The 9,797-nt window shown below is 37.4% G+C and overlaps 1 long non-coding RNA gene across 9 annotated transcripts; it reads right to left on the bottom strand.

Annotated features, from left to right (window-relative positions):
* Positions 1–5,032, bottom strand: LOC113322832. Of its 9 annotated transcripts, none has more exons than XR_003347295.1 (7): positions 4,293–5,032; positions 4,078–4,120; positions 2,446–3,144; positions 1,916–2,200; positions 1,674–1,823; positions 853–1,557; positions 1–420 (listed from the first exon to the last, which is right to left on the bottom strand). It is a non-coding gene; the product is annotated as an uncharacterized LOC113322832 (long non-coding RNA). The 9 variants fall into 9 exon arrangements; XR_003347294.1 differs by having other exon boundaries at positions 2,446–2,731; positions 3,048–3,144; positions 4,078–5,031; XR_003347292.1 differs by lacking the exon at positions 4,078–4,120 and having other exon boundaries at positions 2,446–2,731; positions 3,048–3,144; positions 4,121–5,031.
* Positions 5,033–9,797: the final 4,765 nt, after the last annotated feature.

Genomic DNA, 9,797 nt, shown 5'->3' with positions numbered 1-9,797 from the left:
AAATCCAAAATTACATACATACATATATATATATATATGACAAATAATATCATTGAACAAAACTTTAAAAATAAAATAAAAAATCATTGAACAAAAAAGCTAAACTACACATTTTTGCTGAGTCTACTGAGTTAAGTATACAGCAGATACGAATCCTAGATACCAGCAAGCAACAAGTGTTCTGACAAGATATTCGGCAGACCACCGTATTATTCCTTTCATGTCTAACTCTGATTATCTCAGTCAGGTTCGAGCTATAAAACCTTGAGAATCTGGATAATAAAGTTAAAACTGAAAAGCCCAAGAAGACTTGCAGCACAACCTCGAGACCGATGGAGAGTATTACGCACGCCTTCTTCTGCAGTAGACCTTCTATATATGCATGGTTAAGGACCAGAGATGGTATTTGACACTCTGAACCTGATGAGAAAAGAGGTATTAGTCGCCAGATTATATGGGTTTTGTACTACGATTCTAAAGACAATCACCTGCTGAAGTGACAAGAACAAGATTTGAATGGAAAATCAACCAAGGCGAAGGTGGGCCCATATATTAACAAATTATAAGGGTGTGTGTATCCAGGTTAGTGAACTAACACGTGCAAGGTATGGTTCTAGAGAGTGCTCAACATGATTTCATGCTATCAACCACAATTTAGATATAGGGCACAGTGATCAATGGAATATATCTGCAAACAATCAGAAAAATGAACATTTCATAATAACGTGATAATGATGCACAACATGAATTCATGTTCATAATGGAATATATCCAGGTTAGTGAACATTTCATAATAACCTAATAATGATGCACACTCATTCGTATAAATTTCAATTAAAAGACCTACAGTACCTGCAGATTGTGAACTCGCAGAACCCAATTTTCTCTCTACTGAAGATTGATGTCGAGGGAAAAGCTCACCATGGCTATTCTTGACAATCTGTGCAACAGTACCAGGTGCTCAAGTTAGATGAGAAGTCAACAATAAACACAAATTCAGATAATGTTCTTCTACCACCAAATGAATTTCCAGAAGACACTTGCTAGAAGAAACATGCTTCATAATATCACGACGCTTAACCTCAGCCGATACATATCTCCTGGAACTTCGCTCTTCTAGAATCTGATGTTTAATTCCGTCTTAATTATGCCACTCCAAGAACGACAAAACTAACATTATGCTGATGGACTTCATATATCTCATCTCCAGAAGTAACAGGTGCAGGTGACGAGGTGCTCAATCGGTACTTTTCACCGTAGGACTGCAAAGGACTTCTAGCAATATTACAAGTAAAAAAGAAATTAGATACCCTAGCTACTATAAGTTACCTTGCTCCAGCATCTTCATGGTGCACTACCATGCACAAATTTGGTCTCTCTTCCCTAATTTCCACTTTTCTTGAAGTGGCTTGCAAAGTTGCAATGCGACGAAGTTCTGTACAGTAAAAAATTTCCACTATTCTTATCAAGCCGCATCATTTTTGATTTGTCAAGGGAACAAGCAGCGTCTGTTACAAGAGATCTTTGCTTTGAGATCAAAGAAGGATCTTCCATGACCTGCCAAAGACACGAAAATCAATTGCAATAAATATATTTCCAATTTCATCTTTACTATTTACCGAGATAAGAATGATGGCTTCCTTCAAATATATGTCAAAAATATTAAAGCATACCTCATCCCATCCTATCCCATACTCCGATGGATTTGATTTCATCCTTATGAAAAGATATGTATATCCCAGCCAGGCACAAGCTTCCTTGACGTTGGTAACAGTACCCAGTGCCACCTCTGCGTTTAAGTTGTCTTTCAACGAGCTAATAAACTGAAACGAAAAGACAACAAGCCCATCAGAAAGCGCTCAAGCAGACAGACTTGAAGCAAAGAGATCAGAAAGAAACCAAACTCCAGTTTTACCTGACTTTCTATTGGAAGCTGACTTGTCGACAGTCGTAAATAGTAGACTACCTTATCATGTGATACTGTTGGTTTCTCATTCCAGACTCAAATAACACTCCTCTCAACTGTGGAACAGGAGGATACCTCTTGCAAGCAAACATATCTGAAGAACAGCTGAAAGGTCCTGCACCTCTTCAGATAGTACAAGGGGCATGATATAACAAAATAAATACCCTCATGTACACCGATTACTCCAGTGCTAGCACCGATTACTGAAGTGCTAGCATGTGAAATACAAACAGACTGTAACAATGAAGATTTGACAAAAAAACATCAGAGATATTATTTAAATGTAATTCTGATCGAAATAAAGGAAGATACAAAAAAAAGACCGTCTCTCATTCACAAATTTTTGTACTACAGACATTGAGCTCCAAAGGAGAACAAAAGTTATTCCCGTCCTTAAAAGAACACTGCTAATTCTCCTTAGATGTAAGAAAAGAAATACATGTGAAGGTCGCATATTTTTCACTTCCAAAAAACAATACCTGTAACAGTCACATATCATGGCGATGAAATATGGTGAGGACGGAGGGATATAACTCAGGGAGAGATGGAGCAGGAACAAAATCGAATAAACCAGAAGTTGATGTCAGGTATCAATCAGACAGCTACTCCTTTCTGTTTAAGAGTGATTTTATCCCCTAAACTGAGGAAAATCCCTTGAGTGTTGCTACTTACCCTAATGCAACCACTTAGCTTCCCATCGATCTGCTTCTCGATATTCACTAATGCATCCTTCTCCAAACACACTCTTGGTGTATAAGTTTGCAGCTAGGAAACCACAAAACCCAAAAAGATAAAGCACAAAAGCGTGGAAGAAAAAAGGAGAAACAAAAGTGAAGATGCTGTAGAACAGTCAGTCCTGAGCAAACATGGCAAACAATCCAAACTAGCTAACGCCAAGCAGTGACATGCATCAAGACAGCATACTATGTCAAATATAATTGTCGATTTCAGTAGCCCAAATTAGTCTGACCAGAAACAGACAACAACTACATCAAATCAATAACAAAGAACAAAAATGCATCAAACCATCATATGTAAAATTAATTGATTGTTGAAAAAAACTCGAGGAACAATGTAATACCAGGAAACAGATTCACTACTCTTTTTGCCAAGAAACGCCTCCAAATCATCCCTGTCTTGATGCTGATGCTTTCCATGACAAGAACCACAATATACTCCTACAAAGATACAGTAATTCAAAAACATTAGAAGCCAAAGACTTGTACCAGAAAGCTGAATAACATGAAAGGTTTTTAGTGCAAAACAGATGGGAGGGATTAACATAATAAGTGGAAAAGGGGTTACAGGTGAAGCATATGTAAGCAGAAGAGACACCAAGCATTTCTAAAGCAGGAATCTAATTACAGTTTATCTTCCTACTTCTAAAAATACGGTGGATCATTGCTTTATCATACTATGGACACATTAATTCACAAGAGCAAAGCATGCAGAGTACCACAAAGGAAACAAAGCGAACTGGGAAAGTTAAATTGGAAATTGGTCATGGTTGCGTAGAATGATATACACAACAATCAGAGTGTCAAATATAATGCACACACGTATCTCAATAATCAGCTTTCCATGTTCACAGACCAATAGAACTGGCAATTACATTGTTCATAATCATCAATCTAACAAATATCAAACTAACTTTGTCTGCTCTTTAGAAATGGAAATCATTGGCTATGTAATCGAAATTTCAAGTAAATTATAATTCCGTGTATATTGTTTAATCATATCTAAGAGTATTGGATATTCAAAAGCTGTAAAATCCATCATCAACAGGTGATATTAGCAGGACAACAGAATTATTGAGGAATTTGAGTTCCATTTCTGCTCAACAGATGAGTATTGATTGAGATAACCACCAATCAACATTTCAAATCAAAGAATTATCAAACTAACTCAAAATGTCACAATAGTTTATCTCCAAAGATCAAATCAATATGTATGAACTAACCAATCTACCAACTAAAATTAAAAATCTAACCAACCTAAATCAGAATCAAACATGCGAGTAAAAGTTTTAGATCCAGGCATAACTGAATTCAAATCAAGGAAATTAAAAAGGAAACCCTAGAATCAGAATGTCGAATCAAATCGTATCGCACCTGAAACTAATCCTAACAGTAGAGGAAACAAGTCGAATCGTACCTGAATCCAAATGAAATTGACAATAAGAATATTTCAAAACCTCGGACTGTGATTTTCCTAGAGAAATGTGTTATGTACTTGCATAACTTTTCTTGATTTTGCCTACAAATGTGAAAATGATTATGACAAGAAACGATCGTTGTGGTCCCATTAGAGGGACACCAATACCTACCTCCGGTATCATTCGAGGGACACCAGACCTTCCATAACTCCTAATCAGAGAAGAACTCCAACATTTTCATAATTCAATTCATAATTTTTTATTATTACATAACACAATATATAGCATCCTAGAAAAAAACTGTTTAAATAACTACAAGATAACTACAAATTTTTTATTCAAGCACACACATAATTGGCACATAACATTCCATCGCCCATATAAGCAACCTTGTCCTCAAGGTTGTAAACGCCCGTATTGTTTGCTCCCTTTCAAAGTTTCTTCTTAGATTTTTGAACTTCAACAATTACAGAAATAGTTTGAAGATGCAAGGATCCATTGGAGCTCGATATACCATGATAACGATATGAAATAAGTTTCGGTACAATATATGTGTCTTTACTGCTTGGCTTAATTAGTGTTCTTCTCTAGTATTATCTTGTGGTTGTTCTTTCACTTCACCAAACTCGATGCAGATTTTTGAATTTTCTTTGTGTGCTATCACATTTGCCTTCAATGATATCCAAAACATGAAGTTCTGGAATGAAGTTCCAATTTCATTCCTTTTTGTAAAAAATAGACTAACAAATTACAAATATATCTCAAATCCGGAGTTGAGAAAATTTGCCGAAAGGAACTCTAGCATAAAATATTCACCGAAGATTTTGATTGAAAACAGTGTTGACAACAGAGTTTCATGTTTTTGAAACTCTTGAAGAAAATCAAACAAATATTGTTGGGTAAATATGTAACAACAATCGTAGAAATAGAGATAGAGAATACTTAGCTCAAACCGATATTTGACTGATGTTTTCTGAAGATGCACAAAAAAGGGTAGAGGCACGTATATGATACGCTGTCCTAAAGGCAATATCGCCTGCTACTCCTCTGAGATGCTATAGCAGTTGGCGAGTCACCTCCAGGATACAACTACTGATAGTACCCCTTAATATAGCATACAAAGAGAGTACTCTAAGAGCTTGACAGAGATAGTTACAGAGAAACTAAAACAGTAGCAGAGAAAAAACAAGAGTGGGAGGAGCTACTTCTTTTTTTTTGTTCTACCTAAAACTGAGCCGAACAACTCCTTTTATAGTCAACCAAAAAATGACCAGTTACTAACAAAGAAAGATTCCCACGCGTATAAAAAACATTTTCTAACACAGATAAAACACTTTCTGACTTCTGACAAAAGCTGAAAAGAAAATTTTATGACTTCTCACAAAAGCTGAAAAGAAAAGCAGAGATAAGATTTTTTCTTTTGTCAGTTAAAGCACGCGTGTCACACAAAAACAGAGTGAGATACTTCATGCGTGTGGAAAACACGTACCAAAAGTTTCAGCAAAAAGATAGGTTCTAATGAACCCACACCCACACCCGAACCCGACCCGACTGACCGACCGGACAGCGGCGACGTGCGTGCTTCGGTGCGAAGCACCGCGCGTACGGGAAAGGCAACCTTGCTCTAGTCTAGGTCTTCTCCCTCACACATAAGTGTGTTGACCCAAGGGCCATGCCCTTTTAGCCAATTCTCTGGTATTTAAGTCTAAAACTCTTTAGATTTTAGTCTATGTGGGATTATTGTTTTATCTATTCAAATGAAAAAACAACTAGTGGACAATAAGTCTAGGGATCAAATCATAGTCCATGCAATAAAAACCGTTTTTACTAAAAATCCCCCACAAGAATGATAAAACATATCGACGAAATAAGAGAAAACAGAATACATCAATATTAGACTAAGGTGTCCAAGAGATTGAACCTTAACTTAGTGAGAGGTTACCGGAACTGCTTGTTGTTACGGTGAACACAATGTCTTGAACCGCCAATACTAAATGCAATTCAGAAATAACAACCACACTTTGATGTCTCAAAGAAAAAACTGCCAAGATCTTGGCGTTGTGCCCGTTTTGGCCGTGGGCTAAATCCCGGACTTAATGAATGTCTCTAGAGAAAAAGCTCAAATTCTCATAGGAAGCGTCCCCACTTCCAACATCCACATAGGTGAGTCCATTAAGAGTGTCATGCCACACACCGCTTTAAGCAAAGCCATGGAACTCATTAAGATCTTGACAGATCATCCTAACTCATGCATGAAGCACTATCATACGGTTACACCATAGGGAGGGACAAAGATAGTGCTCTCGCGACATCACCAAAAATTAGTTGTCTCATTGAACCTTGATCTTGGATCTCCATTCACAAGGTTGAGTGTCCTTCATGGCGATTTATTCTATGAGCTTGAGTCTCATCCCCTTCGATGTGGATCTAACTACCTCTCTAGATAATCCTTTCGTCAAAGGATCTGCAATATTCTCTTTAGACCTCACAAAGTCTATAGAAATGATATCAGTAGAGAGTAGTTGTTTCACTGTCTTGTGTCTTCTTTGAAGATGTATAGACTTTCCGTTGTATACACTATTCTTTGCACATCCAATAGCAGCTTGACTGTCACAGTGGATTGCGATCGAAGACACAGGTTTGGGCCAGAGTGGAATTCCTCTCAGGAAACCTCGTATCCATTCAGCTTCCTCTCCAGCTTTCTACAAGGCTATAAACTCAGACTCCATGGTGGATCGAGCTATACATGTCTGTTTGGAAGACTTCCATGACACAGATGCACCTCCAAGTGTGAATATGTACCCACTGGTGGATTTGCACTCATCTGAGTCTGATATCTAGTTAGTATCACAATACCCTTTTAGCACAGCAGGATACTTCCCAAAACTTAAGCAATAGTTTGAAGTTCCTCTAAGGTACCGTAGAGCTCTGTAGAGAGCATTCCAGTGATCCTGCCCAGGTTTGCAAGTGTACCTGCTTAATCTACTCACAGTGTAGGCAATATCAGGTCTTGTACAGTTCATTAAATACATAAGACTGCCAATAACACGAGAATACTCAAGTTGATAAATTCCCTCACCCTTGTTCTTTTTCAATTTACAATTGGGATCATAAAGAGTAGTTGCAGGTTTAGAATTTTCATGATTAAATCTATTAAGCACAGTTTCAAGATAATGAGATTGACTAAGACTATATCCATCAAACGTCTTTCTGATTTTCATCCCTAAGATTACATCAGCAGGGCCTAAGTCTTTCATGTCAAAGTTTTCGTTAATCATGCTTTTAGTGGTATTAATACTATCAAGGTTACTGCCTAATATGAGCATATCATCAACATATAGGCACACAATAACATGAGAATCATCCACAGATTTAATGTAAACACATTTATCAGATTCATTAACCTTGAAGCCATTAGATATCATTACATGATTAAATTTTTCATGCCACTGTTTAGGTGCTTCTTTTAAACCATACAGAGATTTGTTCAGTTTGCATACTTTATCTTCAAAACCTTTCACAACAAAACCTTTAGGTTGGTCCATATAAATTTCTTCATTCAATTCACCGTATAAAAATGCAGTTTTAACATCCATCTGATGTATATGCAAATCATAAATAGAAGCAATAACAATCAGCATCCGGATAGAAGTGATTCTTGTGACCGGTGAATAGGTATCAAAGAAATCTAATCCTTCCTGTTGTCTATAACCCTTAGCTACCAACCTAGCTTTGTGTTTTTCTATAGTTCCATCTGTTCTAAGTTTCCTTTTGAAGACCCACTTGCAACCTATGGTTTTACTACCAGGAGGTAAGTCTACAAGCTCCCAGGAAAGGCAACCTTGCCATAGTCTAGCTCTTCTTCCTCACACAAAAGTGTGTTGACCCAAGGGCCATGCCCTTTTAGCCAATTCTATGGTATTTAAGTCTAAAACTCTTTAGATTTTAGTCTATGTGGGACTATTGTTTTATCTATTCAAATGAAAAAACAACTAGTGGGCAATAAGTCTAGGGATCAAATCATAGTCCATGCAATAAAAACCGTTTTTACTAACAATCCCCCACAAGAATGATAAAACATATCGACGAAATAAGAGAAAACAGAATACATCAATATTAGGCTAAGGTGTCCAAGAGATTGAACCTTAACTTAGTGAGAGGTTACCGGAACTGCTTGTTGTTACGGTGAACACAATGTCTTGAACCGCCAATACTAAATGCAATTCAGAAATAACAACCACACTTTGATGTCTCAAAGAAAAAACTGCCAAGATCTTGGCGTTGTGCCCGTTTTGGCCGTGGGCTAAATCCCGGACTTAATGAATGTCTCTAGAGAAAAAGCTCAAATTCTCATAGGAAGCGTCCCCACTTCCAACATCCACATAGGTGAGTCCATTAAGAGTGTCATGCCACACACCGCTTTAAGCAAAGCCATGGAACTCATTAAGATCTTGACAGATCATCCTAACTCATGCATGAAGCACTATCATACGGTTACACCATAGGGAGGGACAAAGATAGTGCTCTCGCGACATCACCAAAAATTAGTTGTCTCATTGAACCTTGATCTTGGATCTCCATTCACAAGGTTGAGTGTCCTTCATGGCGATTTATTCTATGAGCTTGAGTCTCATCCCCTTCGATGTGGATCTAACTACCTCTCTAGATAATCCTTTCGTCAAAGGATCTGCAATATTCTCTTTAGACCTCACAAAGTCTATAGAAATGATATCAGTAGAGAGTAGTTGTTTCACTGTCTTGTGTCTTCTTTGAAGATGTATAGACTTTCCGTTGTATACACTATTCTTTGCACATCCAATAGCAGCTTGACTGTCACAGTGGATTGCGATCGAAGACACAGGTTTGGGCCAGAGTGGAATTCCTCTCAGGAAACCTCGTATCCATTCAGCTTCCTCTCCAGCTTTCTACAAGGCTATAAACTCAGACTCCATGGTGGATCGAGCTATACATGTCTGTTTGGAAGACTTCCATGACACAGATGCACCTCCAAGTGTGAATATGTACCCACTGGTGGATTTGCACTCATCTGAGTCTGATATCTAGTTAGTATCACAATACCCTTTTAGCACAGCAGGATACTTCCCAAAACTTAAGCAATAGTTTGAAGTTCCTCTAAGGTACCGTAGAGCTCTGTAGAGAGCATTCCAGTGATCCTGCCCAGGTTTGAAAGTGTACCTGCTTAATCTACTCACAGTGTAGGCAATATCAGGTCTTGTACAGTTCATTAAATACATAAGACTGCCAATAACACGAGAATACTCAAGTTGATAAATTCCCTCACCCTTGTTCTTTTTCAATTTACAATTGGGATCATAAGGAGTAGTTGCAGGTTTAGAATTTTCATGATTAAATCTATTAAGCACAGTTTCAAGATAATGAGATTGACTAAGACTATATCCATCAAACGTCTTTCTGATTTTCATCCCTAAGATTACATCAGCAGGGCCTAAGTCTTTCATGTCAAATTTTTCGTTAATCATGCTTTTAGTGGTATTAATACTATCAAGGTTACTGCCTAATATGAGCATATCATCAACATATAGGCACACAATAACATGAGAATCATCCACAGATTTAATGTAAACACATTTATCAGATTCATTAACCTTGAAGCCATTAGATATCATTACATGATTAAATTTTTCATGCCACTGT

This window comes from Papaver somniferum, chromosome 11 (genome assembly GCF_003573695.1).
Source record: "Papaver somniferum cultivar HN1 chromosome 11, ASM357369v1, whole genome shotgun sequence".
Classification (NCBI taxonomy): domain Eukaryota; kingdom Viridiplantae; phylum Streptophyta; class Magnoliopsida; order Ranunculales; family Papaveraceae; genus Papaver; species Papaver somniferum.
This window is presented reverse-complemented; position numbering and strand designations above follow the sequence as displayed.